Raw genomic sequence first — 22,876 nt, 5'->3', positions numbered from 1 at the left:
GGGCAGTTCAGGCTCTTCCCTGTCTGCCACCCTCAGCCCATCAGGGACGCCGCCCCCTCCCGGCCACATGATGCATCTCCCCGGCATCAGGCCCCTGTGCACCCGTGGCGACTTCTGGAACAGCAGGAAGAGGTCACAAGGCAGAAGCGCTACCTTCTACGACTTCTACCTTTTTAGCAGGAAGAAAACTATTTCCCCCAAGTCCCCGGCAGATGCTTGCTTACATCTCATGGGCAAGAACTGGCCCTGCGCCCACACACGTGTAGGGGTGCGGGCCGTCTAGGCAGAGATGGCTGGCCCCACCCCCACAGTGAGGATCAGCCGGCCCGGGTGGGCCCTCGAGTCAGCATTTCTAACAAGCTCCCAGGTGATGCTAATGCTGCGGGTCCGGGACCACCCCTGAGAAAGCCTGGCTTAAAAGGATCCTAAGCCACCCCTTGAGTGGGGCACATGGCCACCCAGAGAAAGTCCAGTGTCTATGTCGGTAAGAACCAAGATGTTCTGCCGCATCTGCTGAGCTCACTTGATGCCTCTTTTTCACCCACCAGACTCTAAGCCCTTGGAAGCAAGGGTCATCAAAGTCACCCTAGGCCCTGGGCTCTGAGACTGAGTTACTGAGACTTAGTGGCAACTTTAGAAAGGTCTGTCAAATGAATGAACCGACGAGCATCTCCCCAAAGATGTGTGAGGCTGCTCGGTGATCTGATAACCCTGATCAAAGAGCCTTTGCAGCAACTCCAAGGCCGGGCCAGACGGTCCCCAGCGGGTTCCTCCAAAGCAGCCTGTGTGGTTTCTCTCTCCACGTCTCTCCCCCCCAGGGGACGCCTGGCTTCCTGTTCTGAAATGCCCTGCGGGACCGCACGCTGCCGGGGGGGGGGGGGGGGGGGGGGGGTAACTCAGGAACAACCCTTGTTTGGGGGTCTTTGCTGCTGCGTGCCCCCAGGCAGATGCAGACAGACTGCGGCCATCAGTCCCCAATAGTCTGTTAATGGCCCATGGGGTGTGGTCCCCAATTCGAGGCAAAGAAACAAGCCCTCAATCCCCGTGTTGTCTCAGCAGACGACACCGAGAGCTCCTGTAGCCCAGCTCGTGAATCCTTATGAACCAGAGCAAATGCGGTTGCCAGCAGGCGTGCAGATTCCGTTTATCCACGGGTTGCTGGCGGGGAACGAGACCGATGAGGAAGCGCGCCGTTCCCGCACAGGTTATCCTTTCGCTCTGCACTCCCATTCACCTTTGATCCCGATGACAGTCCTGGAGGGAGGGAAGTGGGGGTGAGATTCGGGTGCCCATTTCACAGATGAGGCTGAGAGAGCGAACGAGGCCCGAGGCTGCGCAACAGGAAGCTGCACCAGAGCCCAAGTCCTCTGACCACGAGCACACGGGTGAACTTTACGTGATCTGGCTGTTCACAGACGAACCGCTTCCCGCTTCGGTCAGAGGGCTGAGTGAGCAGGAACACCCAGCCCATCCTGTGACACACAATGGGGTCACTTGTGGTTGGGGCCCCAGGCCAGCGTCAGGGCATCTGGACGGCTGGGGGTGTGTGACACTCTCCATCTGGTCCTGCAGCTGGAAGGTTCGAAGGTTCTGGCGTCTGAGCTCCCTGCCTCCTTGGACGCGTCCCTCCCCCTGCTGCTGCTTGCTTCTTAACTAGAAGGATGAGGGTAAAATGAGAGACACGGAGGGCTCGTCCCCACTCTGGCTCACCGAAGGTGCAACAGGCATTTGTCCTTTGTCTGTTTGTGGCCACTCCATTCCCTCTCTCGACACGATGCTAACATCCCACGAGGAGGCCCGCCTTCCCAAGCCAATTCCAGAAACTCAAATTCCCGCCCTTCTTTGCAGCCGGGATGCGGTCACATGGTCCAGGCTCTGCCAATCAGGCACACCCACGTGAGACAGGGATTCAGGGCGTAGCTTGGTGTGCTGGCGGCTGTGTCCAAGCCATCTGAGCGTCTAGAAAACGCTATGGCAAAGCTTTTGGTTCTTCCTGGGGCTCAGCGCGGCTCAGCCCGCAGAGCCCAAGCCCGATTTCATCAGGACAGACACGGGGGCGGTGTTGTGTTGCCAAAGCAGCCCGGGTGGTGTGGCTGAAGTCTTTTCTGGCCGCCTGGCTTCAAAGCCTGCATTCTGACCCTCCCACAGATTCGAGGATACTTAGTATCTTTTATCAAATCCCTTTCTGGCTTTAACTAGCCAAAGCCGGTCCTCTAGGAGCAACCTGGTTCCCGCAGGCAGAGGCAATAACCTACTCTGGCTCGGGGTTCCTGCTCCTGAGTCCTCCCTCCAAGGTGAGTCCTCCCTCCAAGGTGAAGGGCACAGACCAGAATACATCCAGCTCATGGCAGAGGCCTCTGCTGCGGTCTTGGTCGGCAGCCCAGCCCTCATGGGCACCGCACCTGCCAGAGCCCCAGACGACCGGATGTGAACACAAGTGGATGAGTCACCAGGAGCAATCACGGGACGAGGATGGCCCTGGGTGCCTGGAGACCGAGCTGCTGCCAAAGCCACGCAGGAGATGGCGCTGAGACTGACGGGAGCCACTTCCTGGGACAGAGCCGTGGGGTGAGGCCAGGTCCCACTGGAAGGAAGGTAAGTGGATACGTTGGGGGTGCCAGAGGGGGCCAGCCGGGGACACTGAGCAGGACGGACAGTCCTTCCAGGCTCAGCGGAAGCCCGGGGCCCTTCACTCTGGTCTGTGTTGACCCAGCCTGTGACCCTGGGGAGGCTGCTTCACCCCACCGGGGGCAGTGACTCCAGGGGGCCTGGCTCTGGGCCAGGCCAGGCCAGGGGTCACTCAGGCAGGCTCCCCCCACAACCATCGCCACTCCCCTAACCCACCCTCCCCTCCTAAGTTCCAGAGGAGGTAGGATGGGTAGACCAGGGGTGCACACGGGCCTCTCTTCGCAGGTGGAAATGGGGAGTGTGCCCCTCCCTCCTTACCCACCCCCCTCCAGCTCCAGCCGCAGCCTGGACGGACCTCTCTGGGCCTGGGCCTCGCTTTGGCCCACCCGTCTCAGCCGCCCGGCCTCCGTCCCCATCCCTCCCCTCCCCACAACCACTGCTCCTGTGGGGTCTTATTTATATTCTCTTCATTTACCTACACACACCTCAGGGTCAGCTGGGGGCCTCAGAACCGTCTGGGCAAACTTACGTCACCTTCCTGTCTTTCCTGAGGCCCCCACCCCTGGGCAGGGCTCTCAGCCCAGCCACCAGGCACCGAAGGTGAGAATCACCTCAGGAGCTTTAAAACGACCCATGCCCATGAGGGATCTTATTAGGAGGGGTGATGAGAAAGTTCTAGAACCGAATTATGGGGGTGGTTGCACAACTAGGGAAATTTTAAAATCACCCACTGAAAGTGGGTGAGTTTTATGGTATGTAAATTATACTTCACTAACCTTGTCATTTTTTTCTTAATGTTTTTATTTTTAGGAGAGAGAGAGACAGAGCATGAGCGGGGGAGGGGCAGAGAGAGGGAGACACAGAATCTGAAACAGGCTCCAGGCTCCGAGCCGTCAGCACAGAGCCCGACGCGGGGCTCGAACTCACGGACCGCGAGATCATGACCTGAGTTGAAGTCAGATGCTTAACTGACTGAGCCGCCCAGGCACTCCACTAAAGTTGTTCTTTAAAAAATATTCATGTCTAGGGGTGCCTGGGTGGCTCAGTCGGTTGAGCGTCCGACTTCGGCTCAGGTCACGATCTCACGGTTCGCGGGGTCGAGCCCCGCGTTGGGCTCTGGGCTGATGGCTCAGAGCCTGGAGCCTGCTTCTGACTCTGTGTCTCCCTCTCTCTCTGCCCCTCCCCCATTCATGCTCTGTCTCTCTCTCTCAAAAATAAATAAACATTAAAAAAAAATTAAAAAAAAAAATACTCATGTCTAGGCCCATGGCTACCCCCATTAAATCAGAATCTCTGGTTTGGGGCCTGGGCCAAGACCCCCACTCTGGTGTCACCGTGACCCCAAACATTTCATTCCACTGCCATCATTCACACGCTCACCCCGAGGGAGAAGGAGTGACCCCCCCCCCATTCACTTTCTGGGGCCACCGTAACCACCACCACAACCTGGGTGGCTTAAAACAACAGGAATCCACTCTGTTCCAGGGCTCTGGGTCCAGAAGTCTGAAGTCCACGTGTCAGCAGAGTCATGCTCCCCCCAAAAGTTCCAGGGAGGATACTTCCGTGCTTCTTCCAGCTTCTGGTAGTTGCCCACGAGCCTTGGCATTTCTGGGCTTCTAGCTGCGTCCCTCCCATCCCTGCCTCCCTCCTCATGTGGCCTCCCTCCCTATGTCTGTCCATGTCCCTGTTTTCCCTGCTTACAAGGACACCAATCATTGGACCGGGCCCACCCTTGTCCAGAATGACCTCATCTTAACTATTTACATCTGCTAAGACCCTTTCTCCAAATAAGGTCACGTTCCGAGGTTCTGGATGGACAGGAATTCTGGAGGGACGCTATTCAACCCAGCACGTTGAGAATGAGAACCCAGTGAACCTTGTCAGGACCAGACGATACAGCGACAGGTGCGGCCCCCTTCTCCACGCCCTGCAGTAACTGTGCCTCTGGAACGGCCCCGGGCCTCCTCTAAGAAACAGGTCTGAGGCTCGGCTCCCTCCAGGTGTGCAGGCGTGACAAGGTGGTGTCTCCATAAGTGTCCTTCTGGAGGATCCCCAGGGGCTCCTGGGCCTGGGGGGATGGGAACTGGGAAAGCCCACGGGTCATGTCATCTCACTCCGTCCTACCAGAGAAAGCGCTGCGGTGTTGATCTTCACCTAACAGGCCCTCAAGCCCGTTGCTCAATTGGTTCCAAATTGCAAGGTTGGGGAAGAGAATGATGATTGGTGATCACCCTTAAGAATAATTACACATAGCCCAGATCTTGGGCCAAATATCACCTGAAGGAGACGCACATGAATTCATTCAATTCAACAGCCAAAATATGGGGTCGGGACTCATCGTCCCCTTTTCCCAGGTAAGGAAATCAGGGTTCAGAGAAGTCAAGTACCTGGCCCAGAGTCTCACAGCTTGTAAGAGGCAGGGAACTGGAGAGGTGCCTGGGTGGTTCAGTTGGTTAACCGTCCGACTTTGGCTCAGGTCATGATGTCATGATTGGTGAATTCGAGCCCCGTGTCCAGGTCTGTGCTGACAGCTCGGAGCCTGGAGCCTGCTTCGGATTCTGTGTCTCCCTCCCTCCTCTGCCCCTCCCCTGCTCACATTCTGTCCTTCTCTCAAAAATAAACATTAAAAAAAAAATTTTTTTTTTAAAGAGACAGAGGACTAGATTTGAGCCCCAAAACCTGGCTCCAGAGGCTGTGCCCCAAACCAGGTTTCTGGAAACTGTGGCCCTTGGGCCAATCTGGCCTGCCTGGGCATGTATTTGTATGGCCTGCAGGCTGAGAATGGCTTTTAACCCATTTTTAAAGGGGAAGAAGAGGGAAAGGAGGAGGAGGACGATGAGGACGAGGACGAGGAGGAGAAAGAAGATAGAACCAAGGCTGTACGTGGCCCACAAAGCCTGAACTCTTTACCCTGTCCCTTTATGTTAAAAGTCTGCTGTGATGCCTCCCAAGTCCCCTACAACGACTAGGGGAGGATCAAAAATGATACGGAGGTTGCGGACAGAAATCTGTATCCGCAGGGTCAGCGTGTAAGATGCCCGTGAAATGATGACAAATCACACGAGCACATAGCTCCCAACTCAGGCCCACGACCCAGACAAGGCCAATCACAGTACATGTATTATGTTCCCAGGCGTAATGACTGGTTCAGGCAGTAGTGTGTGAAATAAGTCAGGTCAGTGAGATGCAGTCTTGGGACTCTGCTATAAAATAGTCTTAAGAATAAAGAGGAGGAAGGGGAGGATTTATTGGCTCACATAATTGAAAGTGTTCTCTTGCCAGCTTCAGGTACAGCTTGACCTAGGTGTCCACACATGTACTTGCTTTCTATTGCCGCATAACAAATTACCACAAACTTGGCAGCTTCGGCCAATATGGGTTTATTATCTCACAGTTCCCATGGGTCAGAAATCAGGCTATGGGTTAGCTTGGGTCTCTGCTCAGGGTCACAGCAGGCTGAAATCAGGGTCTGACTTTAGCAGCCTTCGCGAAAAATGTGTGAAGCTGTAACTCATTTCACATTCAGGTTCCTCTTCCACACTTGCTGGCTGTGGAAGACTTCAGTTCCTGTTAGTTAGAGGAAAACGATCCCCGCCTGTTTGCTGTCTGTCACGGAAAGGCCACACCTTGCCAAGTGGCCTTCGTCACAAGACAGCATTTTGACCTTTCAGGGCCAGCTGGAGCATCTCTGATTCCAGGTAAGACCCCAGTCCCTTTTCAGGATTTACACCTGATGGGTCAAGCCCACCCAGGATTTTCTCCCTTTTGATTCATTCAAGTTCAACTGATAGGGGTCCTTAATCACATCTTCAAAATCCCTCCCCTTTATCTCAATCATGGGAGTGAAATCCATCATATCCACAGTCCTGCCCACACCCAGGGGGACAGGGTTCTACGGAGCCTATATACCCGAGAGGGGCAGGAATCTTGGGTGCCACCTTAACATTACAATGCAATCCATCTACCCCACAGCTCTCCTTCTGCCGCAGGTCTAAGCCCACACGTGGCCTCAATTAGCACCCAGTTCAAACCCGGAAGTAAGAAAGCTCCTCTCAATAGAGTGAATGAAAATAGGCCATTTATCCCCATTGGCTCAAAAAGGATCGCACACCTATGTCTGAACCAATCACCGGACAGAGCATGGAATGCGCAGATTGGCCAGGTCTGAGTCACATGCCCAAATCCGGAACAAGAAGCCGAAGCCACGTCACTAGAGGCTCTGGTGGAGGAAATCCAGGAGGGACCAGTTTCCCCATAGGAGAGGCGAGTTCTTGTTATAAAAGCTGGGCACATGGGGACGTCTGGGTGGCTCAATCTGCTAAGTGTCAGGCTCTTGATTTCAGCTCAGGTCATCGTCTTACGGTTCGTGAGTTTAAGCCCTACGTGGGGTTCCGCACTGGCAGTGCGGAGCCTGCTTGGGGATTCTCTCTCCTTTTCTGCCCCTAACCCCCCCTCCTGTTCTCTCTCTGTCAAAAATAAACTTTTTTTTAAATGTCTCTATTTATTTTTCAGAGATAGAGTGCGAGCAGGGGAGGGGCAGAGAGAGAGGGAGACACAGAATCCGAAGCAGGCTCCAGGCTCCGAGCTGTCAGCACAGAGCCCGACGCGGGGCTCGAACTCACGAACCGCGAGATCATGACCTGAGCCGAAGTCGGACGCTTAACCGACTGAGCCACCCGGGCGCCCCAATAAACATTTTTTTTAAACTGGACAAATGGACCCTGAAAGCAATCCCAGTTCTCCCTTAAAAAAGCAAAAATCTGTGTGGTCCATATATACTCTCCTGGATAGACTACCTTACTTTATCTCCAGTTCAATGCCATTTTTATCATCCAAATTTCCAACCCTTTCCCTGATTCCTAACTTCTATGTTATTGCAATGTTAGCTTACAAATGTATATTTACCTACATGCCCCTGCAAATGGACACCCAGCACTGAAGTTTTTTTGTTTTTTTTTTTTAACGTCCAGCCCACTAATAGGGTAAAATGTGTAAGAGTCTACCTCCCAAGGGCCGTGAGAGGGAACGTGCTGCTGAGTTCACTCTCCTCCAGTGGGGAGAGGGGGCTACTTTTGTCCCCTCCTCTCCACGCTCCCGTGCCTCGGCCCCCGTGTGAGCCTCCAAGGGCTGGTCTCAGGGGCGAGAGTAAAAATATTTAGCGACGGGCCCGACGCATCAGCTCAGACGGCTGCTGTAAACAACCAGAGCCTTTTCCAGGCCAAATGTTGATCTGACCGGCCTCTCACGCAGGGCAGCATGTGGCCAACGGTGTGGCCACATCAGCACTTCCAAGAACTTTTCCCTGGGTCATTATGCTTGGAGACTGTTTCCGTGTGAGCCTGCGGATGGCCAAGGGTGCTTATAATCACAGGCCTCTGGCCAGCGGACTTAACATCAATTATAAGTGCACAAAGAAGGCTGGTTGTTATGTGCCAGCACTGTTCTGAGCACCCTGCGTATAAACTTGTTAATAGCTCGCGACAGCCCTGGGAAGTGGGGACTATGGTCATTATCCCCACTTGGTAGATCAGTGTGACAAACAGCCAGGGAGTGGTAGCCTTGAACCTCTGTGGCTTTGCTTCTAAACACTAGGGTCCCAATCTCTCCACTTTACCACGTCCGTCTGAAAGCATCACACACAGGTATATTCGTTCACTCATTTCACAAATACCTACAGAACACCAACTGTGTACTAGGCACTCTTATAGGCACTGGACCTACGATAGCAAACAACCCAGACGCAGCCCCTGCTCCCCTGAAGCTAGTGTGGGCTGCAGGCGGGCGGGGGTGGGGGAGGGGTGCTGAAGGGACCCTGGTCACAGGCACAGAATAAAAACAGAATTTTATATAGTGGCATGCTGTAGGAAGGCAATAAAATAAGGAGGGAGGACAGAGAGTGAAGGTGACCAGGAAACATCTTTGGGTAAGACAGGAGAGAACTCTCAGGGAGGTGACAGCTGAACTGAGAGGCGAATGATGACAAAGAGCAAGACCAGAGAGAGGGCACAGCAAGTGCAAAGGCCCTGGGGCAGGAAAAGGCTTAAGGAACAAAGAGAAAGACACCCTTGTGGCTCCGTTAATGTGAGCCATCTCACATCATCTGGGGAATGATTATGGAATTGCTGTTCATTTCCTTAGGTGTGATAATGAAGGGGAGGTCACCTGCGGCACCAGCTTATTCTTAGGAAGTGCACGCTCAGGTCACAAGGGGTGATGTGCCATAATGATCATGACTTTTTTCAAATGGTGCAGCTAGATATAATGCACACATGGCCGAACATTAACAACTGTTGATTCCAGGTGGAAGGTGTTTGGTTGGAGATTTTTATACCAAAAACAGAAGGCAGAGCTCCACCTTGTCCACAGATCTGCAGCTGTGCTTCCTGGGGCCGTGTTATTCATTTTGATACCCAATTACCTGCGGACTGATGCCGGGGTGCCCCACTTTATCACATCACAAATTATATGAAATTCACGCATTTAATCTTTTCTTGCCTACGTATCCAAAAGAGAACTATCGGTGTATTGTTAAGCGACTAGACAAATTGTCACTGTTATCTGCGTTCCTTACTGGAGGCAGTGCAACCGTCTTTCACCGGTAAAAGTTCGGAATAAACATCACCGCTCTTTGAGATCACTCATAAGCAGCCCCCAGGAGACTGCAATTATACCCATTTATAATTCTCCTACCTCCCAATCTAACCCTTGATTCATGAACGTGCACTTTTAGGCGTTAGGCGTTAGAATAAATTAGACTATACAATTACGTGTAATTAAGGGGGGGGAGGGGGGAATGGGTACCGTGTTGCAAAGATCAGCCCTGTTTTGCTCAAGTAAAGTATGTCTGTGTCACCGTGCCAGCCCAGGAAGGCAGCATGAGATACAATTAATGTTCTTCTGACTTAATGGGGGTTTATGGTGCTGTTTTTCATTATCACAAGATCTCAAGAAATATAAACAGTTTTTCTCTAATGCAACCGCGTTTCCACCGACAAGACAGCTTGGGTCTAAGTGAAAACTCAGCAGAATTAACCACAAATGGATAATGTTATGGATGACGCTGGGATTTGTATTTTAAAACCCGTGCAAAACTGTCCCCACTCAGGAGCTGAGAAGTCGGATCCCCAGCCCCTGGGGGTGCTTGTGCAGCCTCCTTCTGCTTTGTCCCGCACTCGTGCGGGTTATGAAAGCCACCCGTGCCCCAGTTCGGTGGCCCGCTCGCATTCCCAGGCCCTCCCGTCTGTGGCCATGTTTCTACTTTTAACGCTTTTCCTTCACACGTCAATTTGTTTGAGACATGTTAAAAGCTTGACTTTTACAACCTCATAAAACCGCATCTACTCCAATCCAAACGCAGCCAGAAGTGCTGGGACAATCAGATTGAGTTTCAGCCTCTTGACTGTGAAAACAACACAGCAGGAGTGATTCTTTTTTTTTCTTTTTAATTGTTGTATAGGAGTTCCAGAAATAACAGCACCCTGGCTTTGCAAGGTGGGTAGAACCAGCCGGGCGATCTGCGCCGAGGGCCGCCAGGGAACGCACGGAAGGATGAAATGAGGCGTGTGGGTGTCAACAGAATGGTCCCCTCGAGGTGAAACCAGCAAGGGGGTGGGGAGTCAGGCCAGTCCCGAGGGCCCTGAAAAGCCCATTACCCAGCCAGGACGCTCACGGAGACGGATGCCATCGGGGCGACGAGGGACCCCAGAGGAGAAAGGCTGTCCCAGACAGTGTGGATGGAGACGGTCAGGGGCCGGGGTGTCAGGAGGCCAGAGGATCCCGAGAATCACACTGAGGCCCCACCCAGGCCCTGGCTCAGTGGCTGAGGGATTTTCCAGGCTGGGGGACATCTGAGCGCCCGAGGCCTCCCAAGTCTCCCAGGCAGACACCGAGCTCCCAAATGTGGCCCGAGTCCCCCTCCTGCCTGGAAGGAAGCTGGAAAACTTAGGCTGAGGCCTCCGACCCCCGAGGACCACGGAGTTGGCTGTGAATCATGGGAATGAGATGTGGCCAGGGGGCGCTTTGCAGACCCTTTGACTCTGCGAGCGTCTGAGTTGGTGAGTGAGGGCCTCACCTGAAACCCGATCCGTGGCACGGGCCTATGGTGAGCATACACACATGTGTTTGCACACGCGCACACAGACACACACAAAGAGGCACTGACACATGAGATCTGTCTCCTTCCTAAGGAAAAATAAGGGACAAAACACAGATGACACCATGTTCAGCCTATGACAGCAACAGAAAGAATAAATATCCAAAAGCGATAACCAGATGATGTCATCTCAGCCCTGCCTACAGCCCCATGTAAGGGATTGTGAGCTGCCCCTCCACGCGTGGGGTTTCCTGGTGAGGAGAAAATTGTGGGCAGGACCCCTCTAGGGAAAGGAGACCTGTGTTCGTGAACTTGAGGCCTAAAGGAAGGCAGTGTACTTGTGGTAGAAATCTCCCCACCTCTGAAATATTCTCCAGCATAAAAAGCAGGTAAAGGCAGATCTCACCTCCCTCCCCACCGCCAGCCCCGGAGGCGCCCCAGGGGGCTCTGAGGACCCAGGTAGAAAATTACTGTCGCAAGAGATACGTGTCCCAAAGTCAGGCACAGTCTCAAATGAGTTAAAATCCCACTTTGCCAACTTTGTGACCTTGGTCACAACACTTGACCTTTTTTTTTTTTTTTTCAACATTTATTTATTTTTGGGACAGAGAGAGACAGAGCATGAACGGGGGAGGGTCAGAGAGAGAGGGAGACACAGAATCGGAAACAGGCTCCAGGCTCTGAGCCATCAGCCCAGAGCCCGACGCGGGGCTCAAACTCACGGACCGCGAGATCGTGACCTGGCTGAAGTCGGACGCTCAACCGACTGCGCCACCCAGGCGCCCCAACACTTGACCTTTGTAAGCATAAGTTTTCTTGAAAAATTGGTAACAAAGATTACATAAGATAACCTGGTGGAAACATTCAGCAGTGGACCCCGGAACCTACTAGAACTATACTCCCTGTGGGAATCCCAGCCCCACGTGGCCAGTCCAAATTGTGAGATGGTGGACGTGTAAAACACGCACCAGACGCCAAAGACTTGGTAGGAAAAAAGAACGTGAAATAGCTCATTAATAGTTTTTATATCGATCGCATGTTGAAGAGATGTTTTGGGTAGACTATGTTGAACATATTATCAAAACTAACTTCACCTGTTCCGTGTTACTTTTTAATGCAGCTACTAGAAAATTTTCAACTCCAACCATGGCCTGCTTTTTCCTTCTACCAGACAGCACCGTACTAGAAGTTCTGCAGGAAACGTGTCCGTCCTTCCTCTGCCGCAGAGATGAGACAGAGGGGAAGAGGGTCCCCGTTATTTTTTGCTCCCCGAGGGTGAAGACGCGAGCCTGACATCCTGAAGAAGGGCAGGAGGTCAGCAACCTCAGTGGTGCCAAACGTGAGGCAGGAATCTGATTTAGGAAAAGAAGTTCCCGATTTTCCTGATTTCGCTAAATTACTTTAAATGTCTATTGATTGATTTACTTGGGGAGAGAGTGAGCAAGCGCGAGGGGGTAGGGCCAGAGAGAGAGGGAGAGAGAGGGAAAATCCCAAGCAGGCTCCACACTCCCCACAGATCCCCTCGTGGGGCTTGAGCTCTCCACCGTGCGCACAGCCGAAATCAAGAGTCCGTGGCTCAGTCAACTGAGCCAGCCGGGTGCCCCTGATTTATTTAGACTATAGATCCATCTGGGGGTGGTGAAGGGAGAAGACGGTGGGGGACTTTCGTGCTTCCCAGTCGGGTTAGGACACCCGATTTGCATCCCAAATAAACAAAGAATAGTTTAGCACACCTTGTGGGCCTCCGATATCTTTATTTACTAAATGTGACAAGCCAACTTGCGCGAAGGAAGACTAAGTCAGAGAAAGGAGCTGTTCCAGTGAAAAGGGGTCTCGGACTTAGCAGAACTCTGGAGCCAAGCTTCCCGGATTCCAATGCTGGGTGCACCCCGTAGCAAGTGTCTGACCTTGGGCCGGTCACTTAACCTCCCTGTGACTTAGTCTCCACGTCTGTAGAATGGGCCTAACACCTCCCTTGTAAGACCATTAGGTTTCAACAAGTCACCGTTGCCTACATAAGGGCACGTATCTGCAGCAAGGTCTGCTCCCCTTAGCAACTCTGCGGCGTTCCTGCAGCTACTGGTTGGTTCTCTGCCGGCTCTTTGCCCAACCCCGTCAGCCCGGTCCCCCTCAGGCCTCTGCTGTGGCGTTGGGGACAGTGGAAACCGCGGTGGACAGCACCACCTTGAGTTGAATTCCTCCCCTTTCGGAGGAGAAAGCGGGTTTCTCCTTTCTTTCCTATTCCCGGATCATTTCTGGGCAACGGCAGCTATTTTCGCTTGAGTTCAAGTTAGGATCTCGGGAGGGTTCCTGGGCGCGGGGGCAGTTCACCCTGCGCTCTAGATGGGGGCTCGGGCTGCAGCCGGCATCTCCAAAGGCAGATGCGTGTGGTGAGAGGCGAGCGCCGCGCTTTCAGCAAAGGCGGTCGGGTGTTTGCAGACCGGGGCGAGCCCTTGTGAGAGCAGATAAAAGAAAACATTTATTAACGTGTCATTACGAGGGGAGCGCCCGGCCGGGGCTGTCGCACGCCCCGCGCAACACTGGCTCCTTCCAGCTCCGAGGGAGGAGAAAAAGCGGAGAGGAAGGAAGGATACTCTTCGTTTCCAGCCAAGGGGACCTGATCAATGGCCCTCCTCACTTTATTGCGGTGTTTGATTTATTAGCGATGCCCCCCCCCCGTTTGTGTCTTTTACACACACACACACACACACACACACACGCACGCACGCACGGCTCTGGCTCGCGTCCCTCCCTCATTTCCAGCTCCTGGGCGAATCCCACAGCTGTTTCAACTCTCCGCCGAGGGCGAGCGGGAGCGAGTGTGCGTCTGTGTCCCGGCGAGGGTGCGCGCTCGGCGCCGGGAGCGCGGCCAGCCGGGTCCCGAGGCATCGGGAAGCCGAGAGCCGCGCGGACCCCCGCTCTCCGCCGCTGCCCCGTCCGGGGCCGGACTTCGGGGCCAGGGCCGCGCGCGCCGGGGGAACAAGGACCGGGCCGGCCCGGCCGCGCGTCCATCGAGCCGGAGGTAAAGCGCTGGGGCGCGGGGGGCGCGGGGAGGGCGCCGCGGCGGGTTCCACCCCCCCCCACCGGCCCCGGGCCCCCGCCGCCCGCGGCTCCGGGTCTGGCGCCCCCCGCCCCGGCGCGCGCTCGCCTTCCCCGCTCGGAGGCCGGCGGGCGGGGAGCCGGGCCGCGCCGTGTGCCAAGGGGCTGGCTCGGGCAGCGCGGCCGGCCGGGCTGGGGCGATGTGAGAGCGGCCCGGGCGCGGCGCGGAGCCGGACTTTGGCGAGGGCGGTGCGCCGGGGCGGGGGCCGGGGTGGGGGCGGCGGCGGCGGCGGAGCCGGGGGGGGGTGGGGGGGGAGAGGCGGGAGGAGGCGGAGGGAGGGGAGGAGGAGCGGCGGCAGCACTCGCCGGGGGATGCAGCGGCGGCGGCGGCGGCAGCGGCGCGGAGTCCCCTGCGCCCCGCGGCCCGGCCGGGCTGCGGCAGAGGCGGCGGCGCCCCGCGCGGGGTGAGGCCGCCGGGGCCGTGCGCGCCGGTGAGTGGGGCGCGCGGGGCCCGGGGGGGCGGGGCGGGGGGCCCCCCGGCCGCCGCAGCGCCGCCCAGGTGAGCGGGCGGCCGGTCCCGACCGCCCGGCTCCGGCTCCGGCCCCGGCGCGGCGCGCGGAGGTGGGACCCGGCGGTCCAGAGGGAGGCCCCGGCCCCGGCGCCGGCGGGCCGCGGGGGGCGGGGGGGCGGGGGATGACCCGTTTGACCCCGCCGGCGGGCTTGGCGAGCGGGTGACGGCTTCCCACCGCGCCCCTGACCCGCGGGAGCCACGCGGAGCCCTGGAGGACTCCGGGGAAGCGCGCCCGGGCCCGCCGGCCGCAGGGGGATGGCCTCCTTGACCCCTTTGAGTTAGAAGCCAGACCACGTGGGGCTTGTCCAGGCAGGACACGGGAAAGCGGTGGACCGGATCTTCAGGGTGACTGGGAGCTCGCAGCTACCGAAAGGGCCAACGGGATCGAAAAGACAAACTTCCTCCCAGGCCAGGTCAGAACCGGTTCTCATCGCCTTGCGGGGAGATGCTCCCCTCCCCGGGCTCCCCCGGGTTTCCGAAGTGTGGCGGCGAGGCGATTTCTAGGAGTGCGCTTTTCTTTCCTTCTGGTTTTTCTCTCTTTTATTTTAATTCTTTCTAGTAGTTCATTCATTCGTTCTACAAGCATCCATGGAGCACGTCCTCGTGCCAGGTTCCGCAATAGCTCCAAGAAAAGGAGACGATCGGTATATCGTTCCTGAGCCAGAGGCTCGCTGGGTTCGCTTTGAAGGCAGCCTAGTAAAGAGATGTGGTCTCAGGGTGGAAACTGTAAAGAGACACCAGCAAATCCTAGTTTTGCACAGTGACCTCTGTCCGCAGTTCCCTACCTGCCCTAGGACTGAAGACGGTGCCCCCTGCGCACAACACAGTCCCCCTCCTCCTCCTCTTCCTGAAAGTTCTGATCCCTTCCCTGCCCCCTCTACTCTCTTTCCAGCAGCTTGTTTTAATCACTTTTTGAGTTAAAAGTCAATATTTAATTAACCAAGTAATTACATTCAGCTTACGCTTGAATCTGGGTGTTTGCACATCTGTGCCTGCGGGGAGGCCGGCCCTGGCCCCCTCCACCTGCCCCTGCCTCTGTCCCACAGGGCCGCCCTCCCTTCCTTCGGGGCAGAGCCGGGAGCCTGCTCTCCCGCGGGGTCTCTGGCGACAGAGAAGCAGGTAGGATGGGCTTTCCCCGGAGGACATGGGCGTCTCTCCCCAGAGCGGCCAGTTACTCTCATCTGGCAGTTAATAGTGAGGGGGATTTCTTCCTGCATCCTGGCTACCCATCACAGAACCCGCTGGACGGTTGTAATTCAATTAAAGCCATTCATGCGTTTATAAAGGGGGTGGGGAGGACAGACTGGAGACCACTCACCTGGCAAGAGAGGTTCCTCCGGCTTTGCCTGTCCCACCTCATGGAGGACAGAACACTCCTCAAAACAGCCCGTCCAGGGGTGCAGATTAGTCTTCTAATAAGCGGCTCAGAGGGCTCGCTGGACATTTGCACACGAAGGATGTGCCTTCCTTGGGCCACGTTTATGTACATAAATGCCTGAAAGCCCATGTGGGTTTGGGGTTTGGGCTTTGCGTACAGTTTTTGGGGTTTTCTTATTTGAATTTATGGCTTTTTAAAAAACCCTAATAACATGTTACGTTTTCAAACTTAAGGGTTGAGTGATGAGTTAAGTGTAAAAAGCCGGGGCTTGGAGGAAGACAGTGTGGCTGTGTGTGAGATTGTGTGTGCGTGCATGCGCGTGTGCAGGAGTTGTGTCCCCTGCCCAGTCGCTCTGTTCAGCTGCCGTCCTGAGGACCTAGAAAGGGGTGACTGCACTGCCCGGCATGTGAAGTCCACCTTTGGATTCGGGGGCGACAGCTCTCTCTTCCTTTCTCTAGACGTGTTTAATTTATCCGTTTGGCCGTGCCTCAAGGGGCAGCTTTCTGGTCTCCTAAGTCAGCCAGACTGGGAACATCACCCAACCCCGCCAAGTCGGTTCTTCAACTCTGTCCCCCCAGAAAGGAACCAAAAGCCTTGTCCTCCAGAAGAATATCAGAATTCCCGACCCGCTTGTAGTTCAAAGAACGAGCTTCGTCTGTTCCAACCCCTCGTGCATAATAACTCATTTAATCCACACAAAAACCCTGTGAGGTAGGTCTTGTGGTTTTCGTCATGTTAAAGACGAGGACGCAGAGGGGATTGTGACCTTCCTGGGACAATTGGTCAGTGGTGGAGCCAGGATGTAAGAGGCCCTGTGGCTCCAGGGTCCATTCTGACCCACTGTACTCTCCTCCCTCCGTGACCTGGGTCTTTCTTCCAGATGTGGAAGAAATACATGCCCCGTGGAAGAAAACGCATCTAGACAAAAGTTTGAAAGGCAGAAGCCCATCAGTAACCCCTCTCCTCTCCAAAAATCTCCACTATTTGACAGAATCTCGGATTTGTGTTTGGTTTGTGGGGGGGTTGCGGCCTGAGGAAAGTGTGCGATTGCCGGGCCGCGTTTCCTGCCCCGTGCAAATACACACACACATGCTCCCCTAGTCAGAATGCAAAGGGACACATCAAATGTGGCTGATGCAAAAAAGCACGGCCTCCGAGGGGCGGAAGGGTTAACGTTTTCCGAGAAGTGAGGCCCTCTTGTGGTTGGTGATGGAATCACACTGGCCTGTCCTTGGAGAGGTGGCCCCGAGGTTCCCAGCTTTCCATCAGGCCCGGGGGGCCCTCTGTGGCTGGTGGCCAGGGAAGGTGGGGCTTCTCAGTGCTGACCTGCAGGTGCGGTCGCCTCACCTCAACCTGCCTGCCTTGCGATGAGCCCCCGCCCGGGGAGGCCGAGGGGCCCCTGATCCGATTCAAGGCGCTACCTAATTGGAAGATCATTAAGATCATTATAATTAATTGGCATCCTGATAAATGGCGTGATTGCCTAACTGGGATGGTTGCTAGGGAACCGGGCCTCACTTGGAGCCGAAAGAGGAAGTCGCGTGGGTCTGGCCGCAGTCGGGTGTTCTGGCTACACAACCAACAGTTAATGGGGGGCAGGGAAGCGGATGACCCGAGCAGTCTTCCCGGCATCTGCTGGTGTTTACTGAGCAACTGCTGTGTGCAGGTCGCGAAGCGAATATCACAGAGTCTCAAACCAGCACAAGGAGAAAAGAAGGGACGTGTTTGCTTTTATGGCCACAAACTGCTCGGGTGACTCTGGCTTCAGATGTAGCTGGAATCAGGGCTCCGATTCTGTCATGAGCATCCGTTCCTCTGCCTGTCTGCTCCTCCTTCCACGGGGCCGGTTGCCCTCTGGCTCCAAGGGGTGGGCAGGCCCGGGCTTCCTGCCCCGCTGTGTGATCTGGGGAGCATTAGTTAATCTCTCTGGGCCCCGGCGTTGTCGTCCAGCAAATGACGATGACTATAGTAGCACTTACCTCCTGGTTTGTGGTAAAGGATGAAGTCATCAGCAGCCAGGGCTTTGCGCGGCACCTGACCTCAGCAGGCCCTCCGTAAACGCCGGCTGTTATCATAATTGAGGTGTCCGAGTTGGCTGCCGAAGAGCGGTCCTCTTGTTCTCCCTGGTCTAAGCCCAACAGGAAAGAACAAGCCTCTTTTCTGGAAATGCCCACCCTCGCCCCGGGCGTCCCTCTGATGGCACTGGTTTATGTCACGTGCTCGCTCCAAACCCACACCGGTCACGGAAACGAGTGCCCGACGGTGGGCTTGGGCCAGACTCCCAGGCCCCACCCTGGGGCTGGGGACGGAGCAACGGAGCCCCCAGAGTCCTGGAGAGCACAAGTTGGGGGGCTCCCAGTGGAAGGAAGCCTCATTGCTACAGCCTGCTAAACATCCCGGGGTGTCTGCAAGGGACCTCACAACAAATATCCATTGTGCCGGGGAAGACTGGGCAGCCTGGAACGTGGGGATTCCTGAATAAGACTAAGAGAGAGGTTTGGGGGCAGGGAGATGATCCAGAATTCAGTCGTGGACATGTTGGGTTTGAGATGACCAGGGGATCTGAGCTCTCGGTCGCTGTGGGATACCCACGTCTGGAGCTGGTTGGGGCTGGCAGCCTACATCTGGGAGGCCTTGGAGGATCCATGTTATTTTAAGCCATGGGACTGGACATGACCGTCCGGGGAAAATGCATTTTGTTCTCTGGTGTGGTCTGCCCCTCCCCTCCACCTGCCTGTCCTGCATCTATCTGATGACTATTTTTAGCACACCTCACAGGCTCACCTCCTAATGATGCTCCTGAGAAATTCACAAAGCCCCAGGCTGAGCCTCCCTTTGTCCGTCTCCTCACTGCTCAGTGATTAGCGGATAGAACCAAATATTCATCACTCGACAACAGGTGCCTTTGGGAACTGAAGGTCAGGTGGGATCTTGGGCCTCATAGGCAACATGATGCCTCCCTGGTAGAACACCCGTTGGCATCGTCTTCGAAGCTTTTCCTCCAGCCCAGACCCAGACTTCATGGGATTCCCTCACCAGAGACCACCGCCATTTTGAATTCTACACAGTCTCTTAATGAGATTCCAAAACATACGTTGTCCAGGGGCCCTGGCCTCTGACACATGGCTTTGTCTTGCAAAAGCCTGGCCCACGGCTCTGCGCACTTGGGCCCTGCTTGAAACGTTAGGTAAATTCTACCCCAGACCCAGAGTCGTTACGAGTAGGTCTTATAAGCGTGAGTTGATGGACGGGGCCATCCCCAGGGGCCATGACGTGTTTAGCCAGGTGGAAGCCAGATGTGTTAGGTGAAGAATATAGCCAGTAGCCTTTGTTACTGGTTCCCAGTCAGGGCCCCAGTGGGTGACTGGCCCTCCTCAGTGGCCAAAGAGAGGAGCGTTTTGAAAAGAGAATGGAAAATGGCTCCCAGAAGTTCAGGAGATGTTCATGCTCTGGTGAAAGTCAGATCATCCCAAAGCTGCATTTCTGGCCTGCTCCAGAGACAGACACTGTCCACAGACTTGTGCATGTGGGCCATTTTTCTGGATATTTCAGACACCAAGAAATCCTACCACAGTTCTTAGAGGCTTTGAGTCCTAAGCATTTGAATGTGAATCAAGATATATTCACCGCAAGTAATAGAATTCCTGGCTGAGAGTGGCTTACACAATAGAAACGTTAGCTCTCGCTTAACAACCGTCCAAGCCAGGGGAGCCCTGGAGCCAATTTGTACAATGTCTTCAGAGACCCAAGATCTTCCAGTCCTCTGTTCCTCGGTCCTCATCCGTCTTTGGCCTTGCTGCTTCATGGTCTCAAGATGGCTGCTGCAGCTCTAGATATTACATCCCCATACAAAGTGGAAATAAAGAGTGGGACCCCATGCTGTCAGCCTTTTAATCAGAGAGCAAAATCCTTCCAAGAACACCCTCACCCCAGCAGACTTTGCTTCATGCCTCATTGGTCCAGGGTTGGGTTTTGTACGCACACCTAAACCAAACACTGGCAGAGGGAAACGGGCTTTTCGTGTTTGACGTCACTCGGTGGTTCCCAAAATTAGCAGATCAGACGCCCTCTTATAGCAAATATTTTTGGCAGGTTTACCTGAAATGAATTCCTGGTAATAGAACCTCTCTGCACGTTTTTGAGCTGATAAAGTATCCTGAGTATAATTTAAAGAAAAACTAAGAGGACAGTGAGTTATAAGTAAACATATGTATGGCCAGCTATAAATCTTAGGCACAACTACGTTGGAAGACGCAATAAAGCAGTCAGATGCCCACGCTAGTGTGGAATCACATAAATCTGACGGCTACAGACACAGCGGGGTAGGAACATACCACAAGTGCTACGGCCATAAACCATGTGATTTTCCCAAATGGCGAACAATTTACCAAAATCTCCCAACAAAACAAACGACAGTCTTCCCTTGGTTTACCTCGCGGTTGCATTCCCAGAAAATTCAGCGTAGACTAGAACCAGGCAAAACAGCTTTTGTGTTTATATGTGAAATGGAGCTCGTTTCTGAGGCCAGGTAGCTAACTGTAAGAGCTTTTTCGCCTGCGTGAGTGTCTTGTGGGACATTGGAGAGTCATGCCGGAAATGGGGCAGTTCTGGGGGTGCCTGGCTGGCTCGGTTGGAAGGGCGTGAGACTCTCGATCTTGGGATCGTGAGATCGAGCCCCACATTGGGGGTAGAGATTACATAAGAATAATAAATAGAATGTACTCAGTTGGAAATGGGGCAGTTCTGGGGTGCCTGGCTGGCTCAGTTGGAAGGGCATGAGACTCTCGATCTTGGGATTGTGAGATCGAGCCCCACATTGGGTTCTTCACTGCGTGGAGGGTGGCAAATTATCCAGCATCCCTGCTCCCCTACCAGACGCCCGGAAACATCCCCCAGTTACCATGACGACCAAACACTCTTCACAAATTCCTGCGAACACCCCTCTGGGCTGATTTCACTCTTCTGAGAGCCAAGGGCTTACGCCAGTGCTGGTTTATTGCCAAAACAGGGGTGCACCTCCGGGCCCGTAAACTGAGGAGTGATCCTGTGGGGGCCACCCACAGCTTCTGCCTCAGAACTGTCCCTGGGGACAGCTTATTGCCCTCCTTGTTGACACGTTCCTACAGTACCCTAGTCCCTCGGGTGAAACGATCCCATGTTGTTAGCGCGAACCAGCTCTCCAGCGAATGGGCTCCTGAGTTCTTGGGCACATCCAGGTATCAGCGGCTTCCACCTGGGCAGGAGATGAAGAAGGTGTAGAAGACTGGACGTAAGAGACATCTCTGAGAGTCCCCCTGGTTAACAGGGTGCATTCTAGAACCAGACTTCCTGATTCACCTACCAGCTCTGCCGCTCAGTAGCTGGGCGGAGATGGTCAAGTCAACTCATTTCTCTGAGCCTCAGACCCCTCTTCTGTCAAATGGGGATGATCACGGCAGCTTCCTGGTAGAGTCACGGCGAAACACTAGTTCACTGGGTCGGCACGTGAAAATTGCTTCCAAGAGTCAGGCGTCCTTATTATTGCTTATACTTGTAGATCCCCTAGCCTTTTTGCTTTTGCTTTTGTTTTTTTGGTTTTTTTACCGAGATGTAATTGACATATAACGATATTCGTCTTAGGTGTACAACATGATTTGATACGCATATATATTGGAAAACGATTACCACAGTAAGGTTAGTTAATATGCATCATCGCACAGTTAAATGTTTTTCCTGGGGATGAGAAGGTTTAGGGTTTAGGCTCTTAGCAACTTCCGGGTGCAAAACACAGCCTCATTAACCGTGCAGTGCGTCGTCCCCGGTTGCAACGGGAAGTCTGTACCTTTTAACCGCCTTCGCCCATTTCTCCCACCGCTCACTCCGCAGTCTCTTCTCTGTATGAGTCCCGTGTTTCAGGTGGTGGTGGTGGTGGTGGTGTTGTTGAAAATCTTCAACATATAAGCGAGCTTGTGCTGAGTTTGTCTTTCCCTCGATGGCCCGTGCCCCAAACGGCAGGGTTTCCTCCTTTCTCCTGGCCGAGTAATATTCCCATCGTCTGCGTATACGCATCACCTCTCCTCTCTCCGCTCACCCCTCCGCGGCCACGGCGGTGGCTTCCGTGGCTTGGCCACCGTGGACGTACGCGTTCAGGTAGCTTTTCGAGACGGTGATTTCATTTCCTTTGTATAAATCCCGGAAGGGCAGTTGCTAGATCGTATGTTCCGTGTTTAACGTGGGGAGGAACGGCCACGCTGCTTTCTTCTTAGCTTCTTGAAGTGCTCCTGTACTTAACTCCCGTCAGTCCGCGAGGAAGGCTGCAGTACCCCCCACCCCGAGCTGAGGAAGTCCACATCCTGAGGCCTCCTGAGCTGTCAAGCTGCGCTGTGCCCCGCTCCCCACCCCGCCCCCACCCACCCCTCTTTTAGGCCTCAGTCAGGCCAGCTCAGGAAGGGAGCAAACCTGGGGGGCCAACCTATAGGGCTCCGAGCCCGTCCCGGGAGCCCGAGGTGGGCTTGTCACCATGGACCCAGGAGATGCTCATAAGGGGACCAGGGGTTCCGAACAATCTCCAGGGCAGCTCTTAAAAACCCCGGTGCCCAGCCCAGGCCACACCCAGACCAGGTAACTCGGCGGCCTGGGGGTGGGGCCTGGGCGTCCGAGCAACCAGGTGACTCCAGTGGGTAGCTCAAGTTTCGGACGGCTAAGGCAGGAAGAGAAGGTGCTGGATGGGGTGCCTTCTGCTAGGCGTTTCTGCAGTTGGTGGTGGCAGCTGCTCTAACAAACCCCTCCTCCCAGTGACCTGTTGCACCTGTCGTAAAGTCCAGACTCCTTGCCATGGGCTACTCTGCCCTGCACTGCCTGGCCTCCACCCCCGTCTCACTTCCTCCACCTCCGAGCTCATTGTGCCATCACACTGGCCTCTTCTCTATTCGTTGGCCACATCTGAGCTTGTTCCAACCCCAGGGCCTTTGCACTTGCTGTCCCCCCGTGCCTGGACATCACAGGTCTGGCTCAAACGTCACATCCTTAAATACCTGGAATGACACCTGTTTTATGTTTATAACACTTGCCACTCTCTGGAATTATCTCGATTTACTTATTCGTCCTTTGTCCTCTCTCCTCTCCCTAAAAAGTAAGCCTCGCGGCTGCAGGAATCGAGTCTGTCTCACTCACCACTGTAACCCCAGCA

General features: G+C 54.8%; 1 protein-coding gene and 1 long non-coding RNA gene across 3 annotated transcripts in view; both read left to right on the top strand.

Moving 5' to 3' along the window:
• Positions 1 to 1,919: 1,919 nt before the first annotated feature.
• Positions 1,920 to 12,447, top strand: LOC147582779 (uncharacterized). Its single transcript, XR_015249506.1, has 3 exons — positions 1,920 to 2,595; positions 10,085 to 10,190; positions 11,841 to 12,447. It is a non-coding gene; the product is annotated as an uncharacterized LOC147582779 (long non-coding RNA).
• A 1,069-nt stretch (positions 12,448 to 13,516) lies between these two features.
• The window catches only part of SULF2 (sulfatase 2), a 120,520-nt gene continuing 111,160 nt past the window's right edge, over positions 13,517 to 22,876 (top strand). The window contains exon 1 of one of the 2 annotated variants that reach the window (XM_086702424.1): positions 13,517 to 13,742. The gene's annotated coding sequence lies outside the window, so the exon portion shown is untranslated. Of the gene's footprint in view, positions 13,743 to 14,106; positions 14,251 to 22,876 lie in introns of those variants that run through there. The other variant, XM_086702425.1, reaches the window with a different exon arrangement.

This window comes from Puma concolor, chromosome A3 (assembly GCF_028749965.1).
Source record: "Puma concolor isolate L17-30 chromosome A3, mPumCon1.1.hap2, whole genome shotgun sequence".
NCBI classification, from domain to species: domain Eukaryota; kingdom Metazoa; phylum Chordata; class Mammalia; order Carnivora; family Felidae; genus Puma; species Puma concolor.
The sequence above is the reverse complement of the archived record's forward strand: the minus strand, read 5'-3'. Positions and strand labels throughout refer to the sequence as shown.